Here is a 20690-nt window from a genome sequence, read left to right as displayed (position 1 = left end):
TACCAACAATTTCAATGGGAAAAAGAAAATTGGGATTTAGAGAAGAAACAAATGCTCGGAACTATTAGAGAACAAGCACAACAAATTAAAGAAAAGGATAATGAAATTAAGATCCTGCAACAACGTGTCACAAAGATCACCGAGCTCATTCTAGAGCTTATAAATTGTAGGTCCCCATCTCCAGTTTACACACTGTTCTTAAAAAAGAAAATGATTAATTTTCAGTTATCTCGAATTACTTGGGGGTTGAACCCTTCCTTACATACTCCTCAAGAATTTTATGCAACATTCAATTCAATTCCAATAACTCTAAAGAATCTCCTCTGTGAATTATATGTTCATAATCTTGCTGTACTAGATGATAAAGATTGGAATTCACTGTTAAATGTGGGAGATGTACAATTTAGGGTCATTATGTCATGGATGCAAAATGAGATCAGTCGAGAGAACCAGGCTGCTCCTTACAGGGAAAAAGAAATGTTTGAACCATTGTACATTTGGCCAAAAATATAGAACACTTGCAGAGTATTCTTCGATTGGCTTTTCGTTAGCAATAATCGAAGTGCTGCTACTAAAATCCACCCCGTTCGCGAACAGGCATTTCTGGATTGGGAGCAAAATTATTTTGAAAATGCCCCTAATGCTATACAAGCTTCTCTTCAAAGATGGATTCGATTGCTAGAAGACCTAAAAACCAGGGAGTTGTACTCTCCCCAAAATTTGGAATTAGCCATCAGCAGGATGCCCAAGTATCTAACGTTGGGAAGAAATTAGAAAAATTATTGGGTACCTCTTCATTTCCAACCGCCAATAGTTTTGCATCCTATGCTTGGAAAATATGATTTGTTTACTGAATATAACATGACTGCTGAAGAACAGAAATGGGAAAGATTGAAACAAAATCATGGATATTTCAATTACAGAGCTCATGAATCAGGAGAGAAAATTGCCAATGACCTCAGACTGCGGATGAGGATCAGAAACCTATAGATGTTGAAGGGACCAACCTCAGGACGGTTGGGGGGAAAAATGATGACATGAAGAAATAGATGTTTTATTAGCCCTTTTTGTGAACATATGTTTATAACATACTAAAATTTATCATCCTTTAGTATAAATGTTTTGAACTTCTAATGTATAAAGTATGGACATAGGGCATAAAATAATAATCATAATTATATTTAAAAAGGGGTTCATTTTGTCGTAAAAATCTTTCTTCATGAATGTTCGATATGGGTAGATCTTCCTACAGCTGAAGAGATTGCAAAAACTATTAGTTGAAAAATTAATGCTTTTTCTTTAGAAATTAATAAATGAAAATAAATGTTTGCGGGAAGTCTTGTGTGTATTAAATGTTGATTGTAGGATACAAGCTGAGCGGGATTTAAAAAAACTACGAAGGAATAGCGCTAAAGCATTGATGACATTAAGGAGAAGTGTTATGACACTGTTGTAGCTAGAAGACTTTGCGGCAAAGTCAAAAGGGACTTGTTTTAATGAATAACCAAGCATGACCTGATAAAGCAGCTGAGCAAGGAAGTAAGCATCAATGCAATCAGTTAAACATGCAAAGCACAATACTTGGATTCTTGGAAAGCTGTTTGAAGACAGATAAATGAGCAAATCTAGCATTTTCTATGATCTCTATATTTGTGGGGAATTTAAGGGAGAATTAACGTCTTTCCAATTGCATGTTTGTCGTAGTTTTAGGAGTTTGTTGTTCTTCCCTATAAATAAGACCTCGTTTGTATCTATGAGGTTAAGTAGTGAATGGACAGATAGAGTTGATAGACATCTTACTGTTTTTCCTAAGTTATTGTAATACTACATATTTGATGAATACATGCCTTTGCTAAGTTTCTACACTTTTATTTGAGTTTTTCTTTCCTTCATTCTTCCATGGGGGCCCGCGTAGAAGGTGGAGTTTTACTTTAGTAAGTAGGAGTTAAACTCAATTTTCTAAGTTTAAGTTGAAAATTGCTATTCCTATAGCCACTGGAAATAGAACCAGTCACTGTTCCTGCAGTAGTAGGTGCTTAGATGTATGGCTAAATAATTATAATTTCCTTCCAAGTATTTGATAGTCATCTTTCCTTTGGATAAACTAGATTTCCTTAATGGTTATTGCATTCAAAGTAGTAATGACTTTTAGTGAAAACTAGAGCATATACTTTGCAGACATCATCTCAAGTTCACGCTCCTGGATTGACATTTAATGAAAATCAACATAGTACTTTGGTGGTAAGGGATGTCCAATCCTGCAACTAAAAGGGTGTTATATTGATTAGACACCAGTTGGAACACCTATCTCTATTGGAAACAAACTAAAAAAGAATGATGATACAAAGGAGGTAAATCAAACTACCTATAGATCCATGATTGTAAAACTTTAGTATGTGGTACACATAACGCCTGATATTACATTAATAGTTCGTATAGTTGCAATATTTTGTGAAAATCCTAGAGAATCATTTAATTATAGTCAAAATAATTATGAGATATCTAAAAGGAACTCAAGACTATGATCTATGGTACAAGAAAGGACAAAACTTTGAGTTGAAATACTTTACTAATGTAGATTAGGCTGGAATAATTGATGAACGGAAAAGAACCAATAGAGGAGCATTCTTTATTGGAAAGAGGTTAGTATCATGGAAAAGTAAGAAGTAGAATTGTATCTCTCATTCTATAGTAGAGGCATAATATGTTTCAATAGCAGTAAATTGTTCCAACATAATTTTGTTCAAGCAATTATTATCAAGAATGAAGGAAGAAATTAACACTAGTAGAATTGGCCTCATTTTTCAAAAAAAATTGGTCAAATTTTTGACTCATGTTGGTTTAATGATCTACAAATTATTTTTTTACTATTTTCCTCATCAAAACTTTGACCAAGTCTTGTGAGCATTAGAATTTTGATGCACAATTTGGTTGTAAATGAAATCTAGGTTTATGAGAACCAAGCCTAGGATGTCGAACCCATGATGACATCCTAGTCAATGTGTTGGTCGAAAGTTCCACCAAGTTTGGTCAAAATTTTGACCAATGTTGACCCTTGATTGACTAGGATGCCAAACCCATGATGACATCCTAGTCAATGCATTGGTCGAAAGTTCAATCAATGCTTTCCAACATTGGTCGACCTTTTGATCAACATTTAAAAAAAAAAAAAAAACAAATTAGTCAAAGATAAATATCCAAAGTAATCACTGATGACATCCTAGTCGGTGAGTGGTTTGGATATTTATCTTCAAGTGTTTGCTAGGTCTACCACCACCTTGAGAAAAGATTTCATAGACCTATATTGATGGAACTTATAGAGAGATGAGATTCTAGTATGACACTATTCTATCTCCTAATTGGGAAATGTTGGGAGTTGACCATTAAGTTAGTAAACATCTATTAGATCCTATATATTCTCACATATGGGGAACAAGTTATGATAGATAAACCCTTGATAGATGATATCTATGAGTCATGCATCTATAAAGTTATGGTAGGTTAGTGGATGATAAAGGACATCTCTACTTGTGGTTTCTTGAGAAGGATGGTGCTAGATTCTATTGATGTAGTAAATTTTGATGACCACAGTGGTACTACAAGTGGCTACTAATGGATGAGGTTCCCATCTATCAGACTATCTCATTCCTTACATCTAGACCATGGAGAGGGAAAAAATATATGTTGGGGTCATAGCATGCTGGCCCACCTATACCATGAGTAGGAATATGAGTTAACCTTATTCTATTGATGCTTAGCTCCCTCACACCCACATATGTACACAATAATCAAGACAAAAGGAACAAGGAACTAGTTTTTCTTTAGGTCCTTGTTCCAATAACTTAGTAGTTTGTGCCATGTGTATATTAACATTTCACATCAACTTGTGATTCATCATCAAGAAGATAACATAGTTTGAACCAAAACATTAATGCGAAAAAACTTATACAATTTTATCTACTCTTTCTATAAATACCATTGATACATATTTAGAATTAAGATTGGACACTGAACAAGTAGAATATGTCAAAAGTAAACTAGAACAAACATGATTGAATCCACATGCCAAAAAAAGGGTACCCACCATGCTTGATATCATATTCATAAAATGATTGAACCTCCTATGATACAAGGCCTCCACTAAATGATTAAAGCACCAAGATCAAGCTGGGCCAATGCATTCATATAATTAAAGATAGCCTCCTAGGAAAAGTTGTTTTTAGTGTTAGCAAAAGTGATAGTTGATTCATTTTTTACATCATATGTTTTAGACAATGAGTCACCATTTTATTCTAGACAATTTTCCTATGAGCTCACACTAAATAAAACCCAATAAGGCTTTCACAATTCAAAGACCACAAATAGAATTTTATTAAACAACATTCTTCACTACTCTAAGAAACTAATACCTCTGATGAAAAAAATGATTTAATCCACACACAAAATAGAGGGTACCCATCACATTTAATATCATATTCATAAAATAATCGAAGCTCCTAGAAATACAACACCTCCACCAAATAATTAATGATTAAGGTACCAATATTAAGATGGCCCATGCATTTGTCTAATTATAGATGGCTTCTAGGAAAAGTTGTTTTGAGTGTAGTATAATTGCCAATTGGTTCATTTTCAACATTATAAGTTTTAGATCACGCATCACCATTATATTCTAGACAACTTACCACCAAGCTCACAATGAATAAAACCCAATATGGCTTTCACAGTGCAAATACCCCAAATAGAATTTCATTAAAATATTCCTCACTACTATAAGAATTCAATCTATTATTTATGCTCACATGCAAATAAAATGCAATCCATAAGCTAAAACTCAGAAGTTAATGCTTCTCTCGAGTTCACAATTTTCATTTTAAAAAACAAGTTCAGTGAAAATAATTTGAAATATTCATAATCAAACAAATTTAAACTAGTTCAAGATCATCCAAATCTGAATCCAACTTAGCATACAACTTCAAATTTAGTTTCTTTAGGTTGTTGTCTATAGAGTACAACTATAGTTTTACAAAATATGGATACAATGGGTACCACTCCTTTATAAAATATGGTTATGCTAATAATGGATGAATTGGAGGTAATCACTAAACTCAAGGTTTAGTTCTCTATAGTGTGGTAAATAAGGTCCCTAACTCTTGGTTATTTGTATTGTTTCAACTTTCTCAATCTCATTGTTATTGTGTGGTAATAAAATCCTCCACCTCTCCTAAAACCTTATTATCCTTTTGACATTTTGTAATGGGTGAGGAGTTCATATTAACTTATTGACTTAAGGTCCAATATTTTTGACAATGTTACACCAATACTTGTGACTTTAAAGTTTTTAGTACAATGATGATTATCCAAAATTGACATTTGATATCTTTCAAATTATTTTTTATTAAAAGAATATAAATGTGCTAAATATGATGCATCTACACTATTTCTCACTACTCTAAGTCATATACCTTATCTTTCACATAAAATTAAGTCTATCTTTGATACCTTCCCTAATTTACATAGGAATACAAAAGTTCATTCCAAATATCAACTAGAATTGGGTTACAGCAATGACTATAGTCTCCATTGCCACTACCACCACCACATTTTGAGGGATGTGCATCCTTGCATAGCTAGTACATTCCTATTATATCCAATAAAATAAGAAAAAAAACTTGTGTTGTTCACAACTTGCTTTAGTATTGACACCTGAAATGGTAATGGAGGATTGTATGTAGATGCGCTCTGCAAATGTTATGTATCTTTCTCATAAGTGTATTAAAATCATGCCAATTATGTTAACTAGATTTCAAGAAGACATGTTCAAATTGAAATTAATCATGAAAAACATTTTAGGGCTTGATTGTGTGAATTATTTCTACCAATGTTATGAATCATACTTTATGATCTTCTCTTTGTCTACTATTATACTTTATTTATTCTAATGATAGATCATGATGTATGATGGAAAAAATTCAGGAAGAAGTTTGATGCAATGAAATTATGATAGAAAATTTGTCATGAATAAATAATAACTCTGAATAATGCAATGTAATCTACTATCAATTCATGATAATGAAAATTTAAAACTTGTTGAGTAAAATTAGAAATAAATATCATATAATATGATCAACCTTGAATGGTGAGGTGCCATGGTGCTAAAAAATACCATTGATTAATTTCTTGAAATCTAATGGTGAGGTGCCATGGTGCCCAAGTATTTAGAGTTTTTTTGTAAGCAACCATTTGGTCTAGAGTTTGTGTGTTGTACTACATTCCATGGCTATGTACCATCTATTTATACATAATTAAACCTTGTATCATATCTCTATTTGTCATGAACCATTCATTCAAACTTTTCCATATAGATTGAAAAGATTTCAGTTACATTAATCATTTTCTTCTCTCTTTTGTTCATTTTGATGGTGGATTGTAGAATGTGAATATGAAAATGTCGATAGAAAGATTCATATAATCTAATCAAGAAATATTCAAACTAATATTGAGATGATAGATCATAGAATATAAACCAAAGTATGAATAAAATTTAAAATATATCACATAATCTTATGTTGTTCCATTGTTTCCACCACTATGATCCCACAAATGTGATGACTCAAATATTAGGAAATCTACCTTCTTCCACTACTCTCCAATAGTTTATATAGAATCCAAGTGAAGAATCTTTGTCCCTTGTTCATTGGTCTCCAGCTCAACCAAGAATGAAGCCTAGAATAGTTTAACTAAAGCATTATAATCCTACAAACAACCAATCAAATGTTTATAACTTTGATACATCCTTGCAAAAAAAAAAGAAAAAATATTGAAGTGAATACATTGTACAACTTACTAGAGCATTGAATGTTGCAAGAGGACTCTTATTAACCATAGATTTCCTATTGTTTGGAATTCCTGCCTAAAGTAGATAGACCATGGACTCAAATTGACCTCTGCTTATGGAGTCCCCAACAAAAATCAATATCTTTCCTCTCAACTTCTCTAACATATCCTTACTATTGAACCTAATACAAGATTTTAAATCCAATATCTACAATTGATAGTTGTAGATGTTCTTAAATTGACATATTTTAATCAATATTTCTTAATGCACTTCCAATGTTTGGGGTCTACATTGTAGATCTCTCTTAAGGCTACTTGGATTAATTTTTGGTAAATAGACCATTCATCATTATCTAAATTGATTGCTTTCTAATTTCCATATATTTATGATAAAGTTCATTATTTTGGAAGATTCATTAAAAAGTCTGAATTAGATTTTGTATACCTATTTTATTTATCAGCATTGGCATTACAATAAAATTATCAATATGAAAATTTATCTATTAGAAAAACCATTCATTTGTCATTGATTAGAAGAGAAACCTTTAATTAATTTTCCTAAACTATTGACAGTTTATTGGATTTATGATAGCTACATTCAAATAGATATACGACTTCAAGTTATTCATCATTAACAAGCAACTATACATAAGCTATCCATTAAGAATAGATCAAATAAAAAAGAGTTCATTATTTTTGAAGATTCATTGATCAAAAGTTCATTAAATTAGTTATCTACCATAAACTACCTTGTCAATTTCATAAGGACAATGGATTCAATTACATTAAATTAGTTCAGTAGTCAACAAATAACAAATAATAATCAAGGTATTCAATTTTCATTCAATACCCAACGTCATTGAGCAATAGGAAGCAAACAAGGATAAGACAGAGTAGATTGTTGAAGAGGAGTTTTAAAAAAATGATCCTAGTTAGACAATTATATATATAATAAATATATCCAATAATATTCTCTATTGGAAGAACCAATAATTAATACCAAGTAGAAATATGTTCAATTTAGAATCTGACATCAAGGGTATGATCTATTTCAAAGGGTATAAAAAGCCACACAATCCTTATATACAATCACCATCCATTCTTTTGTCAAGAATTATTTCATACTGAGAGAGGAGCATTTGACTCACAAGAAGATATACATTGTGACAACCATAATAGAGCCTCAATGAAAAGAAGATATTCCTCTAAAATAACTTGCATCTATATGTTAATACTTGAGAATATTAAGAGACAAAGGTATGAAAAAGAATATCAATTTGAAGAGGAGGAAACTAGTGAATAGGAGTATTAATTAGCATACACTTTATGACCAAAATCTAACTTGGCATCGAGCACAAACACATTGCATAGAAAGAGACTTTAACTTTCATATTGAGTTCTCTACAATCTAAGAAGAGACTTTAGGAGTTCCACATGCCAAAGATCACATACATATAGTAGTAGTCAAAAACTAACTCCCAATCACCTAAGAGGTATTTTATAGTTAGAAAGTTGCATTATCCAACAAGGATATATGTGATACAAGAAAACTCGGAATAGATATTATAGTTAATGTTCCATACATAGCCAACATTGAAGTTAGAAAACATATTAGAAATAATGGATAAATTAAGAAACATACTCGAATAGTGTTTAGTAACAAATATATGATATGTCAGCAAATTATGTCATGTGAGAATCATTATTTATGAACATTTTACTTTTTTTTCATTGTTTGTATGTAGACAAAGGATAAATAAAAAACAATTACTAGTTGGAATAAATCAATTGACCATTTGCATAGATAGCAGTATCTTAAACATTACATAGGCATGTCAACATATTATACATATTGATTATCAAGTGGAATCTATTGGAAATATAGATGGAGTAACTAAGAGGGGGGGGGTTTTGGTGGTGAATCTGTTACCACAAAAAATATTTTAGATCCCCTGGATGTTAACAGTAAAACTAATTGTTTTTGTAATTCAATAAACTCATAGAAAATGTTGTAACTCAGTAAAAGTAGTGAGATTTACTTTTAACTAATCCTAAACATTCATAGTGATTAATTTGAAAGCACAAAAGAAATAACATGAACACATGAGACACTAGGATTTAACGTGGAAACCCAATATGGGAAAAACCACCAATGTAACTAGTTACTGATTTTCACTCTTCTAAAGTGAGCCCTGTTAGGAGCGAACCTGGTTAAAGGTTACAAAACACACTGTTAGGTGTGACCTTGTTAGAGGATTTAATCACCCTATTAGGAGTAGCTTTGCAAGAGGTCTTTAGAACAATTCAATGGAACTGTCACCTTGTTAGAGGATTTATAACTAGTTGTAAAACCAACTTTGTTAAGAGATTTTGGAATCACTGCTACAATGGTAAGAAAGTAACAATGAAATGACTTGAATGAGATGCAATTGAATTGCTGATTATAGATCTTTGTTCTGCTTCATGCTAGATCCAACCTGATCGAATATTACTTTGCTACTCCACAAGGATATCTAACCATCCTTCAAGTTTGCTCACACTCTTTCCTTCTTAATTAATTAATACACTTGTATTCTCTCCCATTCATTAGAATCTCAACTTGACCTTTCATTTATATCATATAAATTATCAAGTCGGTTGAATTACAAATTTCAATGACCAATAATCATTACCATAGTCGGCTAGAATCAATACTTGAAATAATTAAACTTCATTTCTCAAATCAACATGAAAATCCTTCATTGGCTGACCCTACTTGATAAATACTAATTTTGAAATAATTTACTATGTTAACCAATAGAAGCTTGGTTAACACTATGAACTTGCAAAAACCTTTGGCAACTAAGTGAACTTAGTGAACACTAACTCTGACCAACTTTCCTTCGTTAACCACAAGAACTCAGTTAATACTACTTTTTGCCATAATTTCCTTTGATGCCTAAGTGGGCTTAGTAGATACTATCTTCGTAGAGTAATCTCGAGGAATGCTTGGTAGACAAGGAAAATTGCCTTGCTGACCAAGTGATCTCGGTAAGCACAGACTAACAACTAATATGATATTTCTGTAACATCAAAGACAACACACAATTAGAAAATTGTATCCAAAAATCTCCCTCTTTGGAATTGATGGAAACACCACATGTCATAGCACAATGAAATTTTAAAACAAGACTTTTTATGATACAAAGTTTCCCCCTCTTAGATTTTATACTGTAAACTTCTTTTTCTTCCATGCAATAATCTCCCTCTATGAAGGAATTACATAGCTTCTTCCTCAAAACAAATTTTAGAAAGATATGACAATAAAATCTCCCTCTTTGACAACACATGTCAAAGACAACACATACCAAATGAGTATCAATGTACCCTAAGCACTGATCCATATGCAATGCTCCCTTGACTATGCTGCATCAACTGATAGATCTTCAACTTAGTTCTTGATGATGCATCACTAAAACTTTATTTTAGTGAGCTTCAGATAGGGGAATGACCCCTAACTCACCTCTTAGATACAAGAATTCATCCATAGGTAATGGCTTGGTAAGTATGTCTACAATCTATTCTTTTGTATGGACATATTCCAATCTATTTTCTTTTTCCTGCACCAATTTTCTAACAAAATTTTTTTTTATAGCAATATGTTTGGTTTTGGAATGCATCACTGGATTCTTTGATATGTTAATTACACTTGTATTATCACAAAACATGACAACTGGTTCTTTGATCTCAACCTTCATGCCTTCCAACAACTGTTTAAACCAAACAATATTAGAACAATTTACTACTACTACAACATATTCTACTTTTGTTGTAGATTGGGATGTGCAATTTTTCTTTTTGCTTGTCCAAGATACCAACCTTTTACCAAGAAAGAATGCTCCACCACTTGTACTCTTTCTATCATCAATATTTCCTTCCCAATCAGCATCAGTAAATACTTTTAAGTCCATATTTCCTCCAAGTTTATATAATAAGCAATAATCTTTGGTACCTTTCAAGTATCTCAAGATTCTTTTGATTGTCATCATATTATTTTCTTTGGGTTTTGTCAATAATTTTTCCACTATACCAATTGCAAGAGCACTATCAAGCCTTGTATGAATTACATACTATAATTTTCCAATCATTGATCTATATAAGGTCTAATCTACCTCCTTTGAGTCATCATCTTAGGTAAGCTTTAATCCAATAAACATGGGGGTTCCAACTAGTTTTGAATCTTCCATACCATATTTCTTGAGTATCTCCTTGATATACTTAGACTAAGTGATGTAGATACCATTCCTACTCTGTTCTATCAAAAGATCAAGAAAGAACTTAATCTCACCAAACATATACATTTCAAACTCTTTGATCATTTTCTCTAAAAATTCTTTGCATAGATCATCATTCCCTATAAATAAAGTATCATCCACAAATATTTCTACCAAAAAAATCTTGTTATCTGGTCCTTCCTTAATATACAAACTACTATTATCATTAGTTCTTTGGAAACTAATCTATATAAGGCAGTTGTGCAGCCTCTCATGTCATGCTCTAGGAGCTTGTTTTAGACCATACAATGCTTTTTGTAACTTGTAGACCATGTCCCTTTTGTCTAGATCAACAAAACCATTTAGTTGTTCAATGTAGACTTCTTCATCAAGAATACCATTGAGAAATGTAGATTTAACATCCATTTGATATACCTTAAATCCTTTATGTGTTGCATATGCAAGTAAAGTCCTGACAACTTCCAATCTTGCAATAGGAGCAAAATTTCCACCATAATCAATGGCTTCTTCTTGAGAATATCCTTTACACACCAATCTAGCTTTGTTTCTATATACCTTACCATCTTTATTCAACTTATTCCTAAATACCCATTTTGTTCCAATCACATTTTTGTTTTTAGGCCTAGGTACAAGAGTCTAGGTTTTGTTCTTCTCTATTTTCTCTATCTCTTCATTCATAGCCTCAATCCAACTTTCATTTTCCAATGCATCTTTAACATTTCTAGGTTCAAAATTAGCTAGTAAACATGTACCTTTTAGCTTACTTCTTGTCACAGTAACTTCTAATTTATCTCCAATAATTTGATCTAGCGCATGATGCCTCCTGACATACTTAGCCAATATAGGTTCTTTACCTTTTGAATGAATTACATTATCATTCTCTTGAACTTCAACTTCTAGTTCTAGTTGCTCAAACTCGATAGGCATTGGCTTGGTAGCTTCAGAATGTGACTTGAGTCCTTGTGACTCAATTTGAACTTCTTGCAACTCGATGATTGAGAAAGACTCAGGAGTAGAAGTCTACTTATTGATAGATGTGTCTGGAAATGTATCAAGTTTGATGTAAACAAATCTACTATAATCTTTTTGTTCCTTTTTGCTTTCTTTTTTAGTCCTTTCTACAAACTCATCAATTCTCACATGTGCACTTTCTATGATTTTATGAGTAGACAAATTCAAACATCTATATGTCTTACTTCTACAAGAGTAACCTAAGAATATACCTTCATCACCTTTCACATCAAAGTTTCCTTTTCTAGATTCTTTCAAGATATAATGTTTACTTCCAAATACTTTCAGGTAACTTACATTGGGTTTATAGCCATACCATAACTTATAGAGAGTTTTATATGAGTCCTTCTTCAACTATACTTGGTTTAAGGTATGGACTACAGTGCTGATGACTTCCTTCTAGTATTTGATAGCAATGTTCTTTTCAATCATTAGAGTCCTTGCACAATCCATGATAGATCTATTTCAACCTTTAGCTATTCCATTATGCTCAGGATTTTCAGGGGCTAATACTTGTCTTTTGATTCCTCTTTCAATGCAAAAGTTATTGAAATCATTAGAGATGAATTCACCACCTCTATTTGATCTTAAGCATTTCAGTCTTTTCCTTATTTTTTTCTTTATTCTTTCCAAATACCATTTGAATTTCTCAAATGCTTCTGACTTCTCTCTTAGATACATCACAGTCATCATTCTAGAGTAGTCATCAACAAAAGGAATAAATTTTTTTCTCCACTATAGCTTTCTATTCCAATAGGTCCACACAAATTAGTATGCACAATTTCTAAGATATCTTTAGATTGATATTTTTTGCTTTTAAAACTAGTCTTTCCTATTTAACCAATCTAACAATTCTTTCATAGATCAACATCAAGTTTCTTCAATGTAGGAATGCCTCTTTCTTTCTTGAATTTTTTTATTTTCACAATGTTATCAAAATTTACATGACATAACCTTCTGTACCATAACCAACTTTCTTCAACTTGAGTAATAAAACATGAGCAATCACCAAGATCAAGATAAAACTGGTTACCTTTTGTTTGTCTACCTGATCCAATTAGTTTTCCTTTTTCATCTAGCAGTCTTGCCTTGCCATGCATGAATTCCACCTTGAATCCAATGTTGATTAGTCGTGCCACACTCAATAGATTATGTTTTAGTCCTTCAACCCAATAGGCATTGTCACATACAAGTCCTTTTGTTAATGAGATTTGGCCTTTCCCTTTTATGCAACAAGGTTCATTGTTTCCAAACCTTACACTACCACCATCATAGTCTTCAAAGTGTTCAAACTTTGTTTTGTATCCAGTCATATGATGTGAACATCCACTATCTGTGATCCATGTGTCATTCTTACTGACATGAGAGATAAGTGCCATCCTATCTTCTTCATCATTAGATTCATCTTTTATAGCAATGTAAACTATTTCATCTTCACTATTATCTAAATCCTTAGCCATAAAACATGTCTTTTTACCTTTTTTCTTGAATGATTTGTGATTTTTGAAATCATTCTTGCCATTGCATTTGTGACTTTTCTTCTCATCCTTACTTTCTTTGTTTGGGCACCTAGCAACAATATGACCAATTTCTTCACATGAAAAATAGATTAGGGGAACTTTACCTTTGTATTTTCCTCCACTTCTAGAATATTTCCTTGCAAGTAAAGCTTCAACAACTTCAAGGTCACTATTAGAACTTTCCTCTGATTCTTCTTCACTTTCTGACTAAATTTCCTTTATTTTCTTGCCTTTCTCCTTAAGTGAAAGCTTGGCCTCAAATGCAAATTCAATATTCTTGGAAGCTGGAACATAATTATCATAGTTATCTAGCTCAAAAGCTATCAATCTTCCTACTAAGGTATCCAAAGTTATCTTATGTTTTGTCTCACACCTTCTTTCTTGAATAGTAGATACTCCAATTCCATAGATAGGAAGCAATATTCTGAGAACTTTACTTACAATAGTTTCTTCTTTGATGTCTCCTCCAGAAGCTTTAATTGCACTAACACTAGCTTTGATCTTTTCAACATATTTGGCAATATTTTCATCTTCTCTCATTCTCATCTAATCAAATTATCCTCTAAGGATTTCTACTTTGGCTCTCTTGACATTTTCATCACCACCATAGATGTCCTTTACCTTATTCCAAATGTCAAAAGAGGATTTGTAGTCTTTGATATCATCAAATTCCTCATAGCTTAGAGTAGATGCAATGTCTATCGTCATGGTGTTATGGTTCTTTTTCTTAGCAATGTCACCAGCAGATAATGTACCAATGGGAGTTGTGTATTTTTTATCAAGATATTTGCATCCTAAATCACCAATGGAGTAACTAAGAAGGGGGCTGGGGGTGGTGGATCAGTCACCACAAAAATTATTTTAGATCCCTTGGATGTTAACAATAAAATTGATTGTTGCTGTAATTTGGTAAACTCAGAGAAAATACTGTAACTTGGTAAAAGTAGTGAGATTTACTTTTATCTAATCTTAAACTTTCATAGTGATTAATTTGAAAGCACAAAAAAAATAACATGAACACATGAGACACTAGGATTTAACATGGAAACCTAATATGGGAAAAAATATGAATGTAACTAGTTACTAATTTTCATTCTTCTAAAGTGAGCCTTATTAGGAGCCAACCTGCTTAAAGGTTACAAAAAAAACTATCAAATGTGGCCTTGTTAGAGGATTTAATCACCCTATTAGGAGTGGCCTTGCAAGAGGTCTTTAGAATAATTCAATGGAACTATCACCTTGTTAGAGGATTTACAACTGGCTATTAAACCAACTCTACTAAAAGATTTTGGAATCATTGCTACAATGGTAAGAATGTATCAGTGAAATGACCTAAATGAGATGCAACTAATTTTTTGATTACAGATCTTTGTTCTACTTCATGTTAGATTCAACCTAATCAAATATTACTTTGCTGCTCCATAAGGATATCTGACCATCCTTCAAGTTTTCTCACACTCTTTCCTTCTCAATCAATTAATAGACTTGCATTCTCTCCCATTCATTAGAATCTCAACTTGACTTTTCATTTATATCATATAAATGATCAAGTCAACTCAATTGTAAAGAAAAATGACCAATAATAATTACCATAATCAGTTGGAATCAATACTTAAAATAATTAAACTTCATTTCTCAAATCAACAAAACCCTTCATTGGTTGACCCTGCTCAGTAAATATTGCTTTTGAAATGATTTCTTGTGTTAACCAATAGAAGCTTGATTAACACTACGAACTTGGAAAAACATTTGGGAACCAAGAAAACTCAGTGAACACTAACTCTAATCAAATTTTCTTTGTTAACCATGAGAACTCAGTTAACACTACTTTCTGTCGTAATTTTCTTCAACACCTGAGTGAGTTCGATAGATACCGTCTTTGCAGAGTAATCTCCAAGAATGTTTGATAGAAAAGGAAAATTGCCTTGTTGACCAAGTTAGCTCTGTAAGCACAGACTGACAATTGATATTATATTTGTGTAACATCAAAGACAACACACAATTAGACAATTATGTCATGTGAGAATCATTATTTATGAACATTTTACTTCTTTTTCATTGTTTATATGTAGACAAAGGATAAATCAATTGACCATTTGCATAGATAGCAGTATCTTAAACATTACATAGGCATGTTAGCATATTATACATATTTATTTTCAAGTGGAATCAACTATATCTCTATATAAAAGTTAACAATAGATTCAAAGATTCATTGATCAAAAGTTCCATTGTTATGAAATTGGCCTAAACTATTGAAAATAAAATGGATTCATGAGAACTACATTCAAAATAGATATATAACAAAAAACTAAGCAGAAGTTGCCCATCAAGAGGAGTCCAAATTGAAATAAGAATACAAATCAACTATGAAAATTTTACCTAGGAATGATACAAACATCTAGTTGCCATCTACATATCTCATAATTTGAATCTAGTCTCCCATTTGGTCGGCAATTTATTTGGGTACTAATGTACGAACAATCTATAGCATTATAAAGTGGTTATGAAGCATCATGAATCCAATTCCTCAAAAAAAAATTGTATTTATTTTCTATGAGTGTTACAACAATATTTTCTTAGTAAATATTGCCATTATTCCCCTAATACAATTCAAAGTGTTCATCACTCCTTTCTGTAGTAGCACTGCCTTGAATTCTAGCATCTCTAGTTATGCAAAGAACTATTAAGATATATAACAATAACAAAAGAATACCCATTAAACCAAGATATTTTTCCTTTGAAACTCATCTACAAATATTTTCAAGTTAAACAAGAGAACTCACCAAGTTGAAAGAACCACAAGTACTTAGCAACTCTGCAAATACTTGCATGGTCTTCTATCTATGCTCCATGGAATCTAAAGTATCAAGCTTTGATTTGAAATTGCACATGAATGTGACCTTTGATGAAAGGTTTTTGTACAATAACATTTGAAAGGTCAAAAGCAATTTCAAAGTTATGCTTCACACAATAGATTACATTAAATTGCTTTTGCATGCAAAGGTTAATTAGAAAGATTTTTTTAGGTAGATCCATAGTTTCTAATTGATGATGACTCCATATGCAACATTGGGAATTCTAGTTTGGGAATTGATGATGATGTGAATGTGACCTTTGATGAAATTTTTTTGTATAATAACATCTTAAAGGTATCAAAGTTATGTTTCACACAATAGATTACATTAATTTTCTTTTGCATGCAAAGGTTAATTAGAAAGAATATTTCAAGTAGATCCACAGTTTCTAATTGATGATGACTCCATATGTAGCATTGGGAATTCCAGTTTGGCTTAAACATTTCCTTTTGAAGGAGTGGCGTATTTGAATAAGATATCTTTATGGAAATCAAAGATCTTTTGAGTGTTGCATGCCTATCCTACTATCTACCCTGACCTAGAGAAGTGATACTTGAGCTATATTTTCATTAGATCAATAGTTACAAACCACCCCAGTGAGAGAAAGGTTGCCAATATGAACCCTACAGGGGCCCACTCATGCCTAGGTTGAGAGGAAAACATAAGGAATACACAAAATAAATTGTTGAGAAAATGAACAATGAAATATTAGGACAATATCACTTAAACTACAAATACAATATTATACTAATGGTAACACAAACCAAACTACTACCTTGGTGCTTCAAGTGGTTTTGACACTAAGATAAATTGTATCTTGCAAAGGTTTATTATAAATGGGTATGCTATTGCAAAGTTTTAACTTATTAAAGGTAAACAGATACAAATACAAGACAAGAAGAATATTGTGCAAACCTTATGTTCCACAATTAAAGAGGCTAGAAAATCTAGAATTGTTATGCTCTATTGCAACTTAAATTTAAAGCTCAGATATTGGAGTACAATAATTTTTCTTAGATTACAATTACATTTGGAACCCTTGTTTACTTGGATCTTGAGTGTGTGATGACAAGAAGAACAAGCCCTAAATTAGATGTTTATAGTTTATGGACCATGGCCTTCGAAATTGCTACAAGAAAGAGAGAAGTAGATGTGAGATTGCAAGAGCATCATATGAGGCTTGTGGAGTGGGTATGGGATCTCTATGGTCAAGGAAATTTTTTGGATGCTACAGATATAAAGTTAAATGGGGAGTTTGAGAAGGTTGAAATGGAACAATTGGTAGGGAAAGGGTTGTGGCACTCCCATCTAGATCTAGCTGCAAGACCAAAACGAGGTAAGTGGTAAAGCTATTGAAATTGGAAGATTGAGTACCTAATATTCCTCTAGAGATTCATACCAATACCATAGAGTATCATCCCATCATTCTAGACCTACAATGAATGAAATTGATTAATTAATGAAGGTATGTTAGTTTGAGCTTCACTTGGTTTTGAGAATATTTTAATATTCTCTACTTAACAAGGCCAACTAGGAAAAGGTTGAATCTCATATAGCCTCAAATCCCTCCCCCTAACATCAATCTAAATTCTCCATTAACATCTAATTACATACTTCATTCATTTATTCATCCATTTATGAACTATAACATTCAATCAATATAGTCACATAACATTCATTAATACACAATACCAATCAAGAATTCATTAACACATAATGATATTCATTAACATGACATAAAAATAAATATTAATATGCAACATTCATAAATAATTACTTATAAAAACATTCTTTCATTATCCAACAAAGTTTATCAAACAAGGTTTATCAAAGAGCATTTTAAAAAATATATTTCTTGTTTTTGTTTTTTTAGCTTTGTTAAGGAAAAGGTTGATACAAGCATCAATATCTTCCTCATTCTCCTCCTCTTGTGGCACATGTAATGTCAAATTATGATGTCTCCTCCTATTTTGATAAGCATGAGATTGTTGCACTAAAGTGGGCTTTGTTGCAATAACAAGTAAATAAGTTAAATTGACATACTCTTTTTCGTTCTTTTATTATTACAAGTATTTCATTAACTAGTAGAACATATCATGCCTTTTTCTTACCTAATAATGACACATCATGAAAAATAACATTTTGATCCCTTGCCACCTCAACATGTTGAACACTTTGAAAATGCTCCACTCGTTCACCATGATGTTCAACATGCTCTAAAATACTCAAAAAAAGGTTACACATCAAATTGCAATTGAAGATGTTAAATTCTATTCATAATTGTATAATTAATATCCAATAGAAAATTAATACCTCCACACTATGATGCACACCATGTCCTTCATCACACGCAAGTACTATGATAGGATTTTAAGGTTGCAATGAAATGTTATGCGCATGGTTATTATTGTTTGATATATAAAACAAAAATAGTCAATTTATGTTCGAAACTAACATCAAAAATGAAATTTCTCAACTATTCAATTTTATTTACTCTTCATTTGACCAATTTACCCGTGTCTCATCTGGTGCACCAAATTATTGGATTTGGCTTTTAGATTCTTGGTGTAAGCCTGCACCCAAGACTTTATAGCCTTCCTTCAAGACAATTTTTTTTATCTTCATTCGTGGGAACTACATTGAATTCTATGCCCTATACTTTTTTCCTAATATCATGAGTTTTGCATGTATGATTTGATTAAAGAAAATTGTTTACAACATTATATAATTTTATTATTATATAAAATTCCATTGTTGCTACATACAAATTGAAAGTGAAGATTCATATAGCCACCAGAGCCAAGTTTGTGTTGGCCAACCTTTTGTAGTCTTGCTTCTATAGCTTTTGATGTGTCCTACAATCTATGAAAAGTTTGAAACATGTTAGATTATATAAAAAAATTGATCACTAATTAATACATGATTACATGAACTACTTAATACTATCATGACATATCTTCTTATGTCGTCTGATGGTTGAATTCTTGTACCCTGTAGCCTTTTCTCTTTTGCATCTTCCATTATTTCATTCCACTCCATGGTGGAATCATAAGACGATGCTCTTATTTTGGGTTAACCTTTAGAGCCCTTCTATATTGTTCCCTCATAGTCTTTATATGTTTGGATTCTCTTTTAAGAAGTAGGGCATTGTCAAAATATTTTTTTTCCAAAGAGATCCTCAAAAGATGTAATGAGCTTATTTTTAATTCAAGACCTTGTTCATTCCACCTTTTAAAATAAAATAAAATTGTTAGATCAATAAATTTAATAAAGTACAATAAATGGAAGAAAAGAAAAATATTGTAGCAATGATATGAAACTACATACCTTTTACATATGATGGGTCCAAATAGCTTCGATGTCATTTCAAAAAGAGTATCATAGAAAACATAATTTCCTACAAAAACATCATGGGATTATCAATCCAAAATTAATTATATGTATAAGTAAACTACAATTACACTATAAATAATAACAATTTTAAAGCACCTAAAAGCTTTGATAATTTTAAAGGAAACATAGTTTTCATGCTCAACGACAATGTCCCCACAAATAAACTAGTATTAGCCACATGGGATGCTTTAGGAAATGGTTGAGCTTTACTAGTAGTGGTTTTTGTTGTTCTATCAATAGTAGGTGTATCTATTAGTGCACAAAATAGGTGCATGAGTATAAAATCCAACCAAAAAAAAAATGCATAACTAGCACATAACAAAATATATCAAAACAAGCTATTAGTAGTTGTACTTGGTATAGTCAAAGATGTATGCAACTCCTTGTTGCCAATAATGTAGTTGGCAATATCAGAGCAGTCAATGAAGGAGGCATCCACACTTCATCATGAGCTGAAGAATACATTGTTATCAAAGACATTTGCAATGGATAAAGATCAAATGGGATACTAGCTAGAAGCATCTAAAAGGTTAAATGAATGGTCAAATGTTTAAGGATTATTTACATGAAGGTTGTCTGCTACAACTCTCACCATATTGGCTACGCCATCTCAAAGGTGTCACAAAATCCTATATGAAGAACACATAATATTCTAGATCATGATCCATAAGATACTATAAAATATAACTTCTATTGAACATTTATTATTGCTTGAGATTAATTACTACTTACCCTCAAAGAATTGACTCTAAGTATCAATTCATCTTTTAGTGCCTCTATCTCCTTGGTTTTGTTTT

The 20690-nt window shown here is 31.8% G+C and overlaps 1 pseudogene; it reads right to left on the bottom strand.

Annotated features, from left to right (window-relative positions):
- Positions 1–5507: 5507 nt before the first annotated feature.
- Positions 5508–16362, bottom strand: LOC149559295 (protein trichome birefringence-like 36; annotated as a pseudogene).
- Between the last annotated feature and the right edge of the window lie 4328 nt (positions 16363–20690).

Source organism: Cupressus sempervirens, chromosome 5 (genome assembly GCF_028749045.1).
Source record: "Cupressus sempervirens isolate cs-2001-9-10 chromosome 5, ASM2874904v1, whole genome shotgun sequence".
NCBI lineage: Eukaryota > Viridiplantae > Streptophyta > Pinopsida > Cupressales > Cupressaceae > Cupressus > Cupressus sempervirens.
The sequence above is the reverse complement of the archived record's forward strand: the minus strand, read 5'-3'. Positions and strand labels throughout refer to the sequence as shown.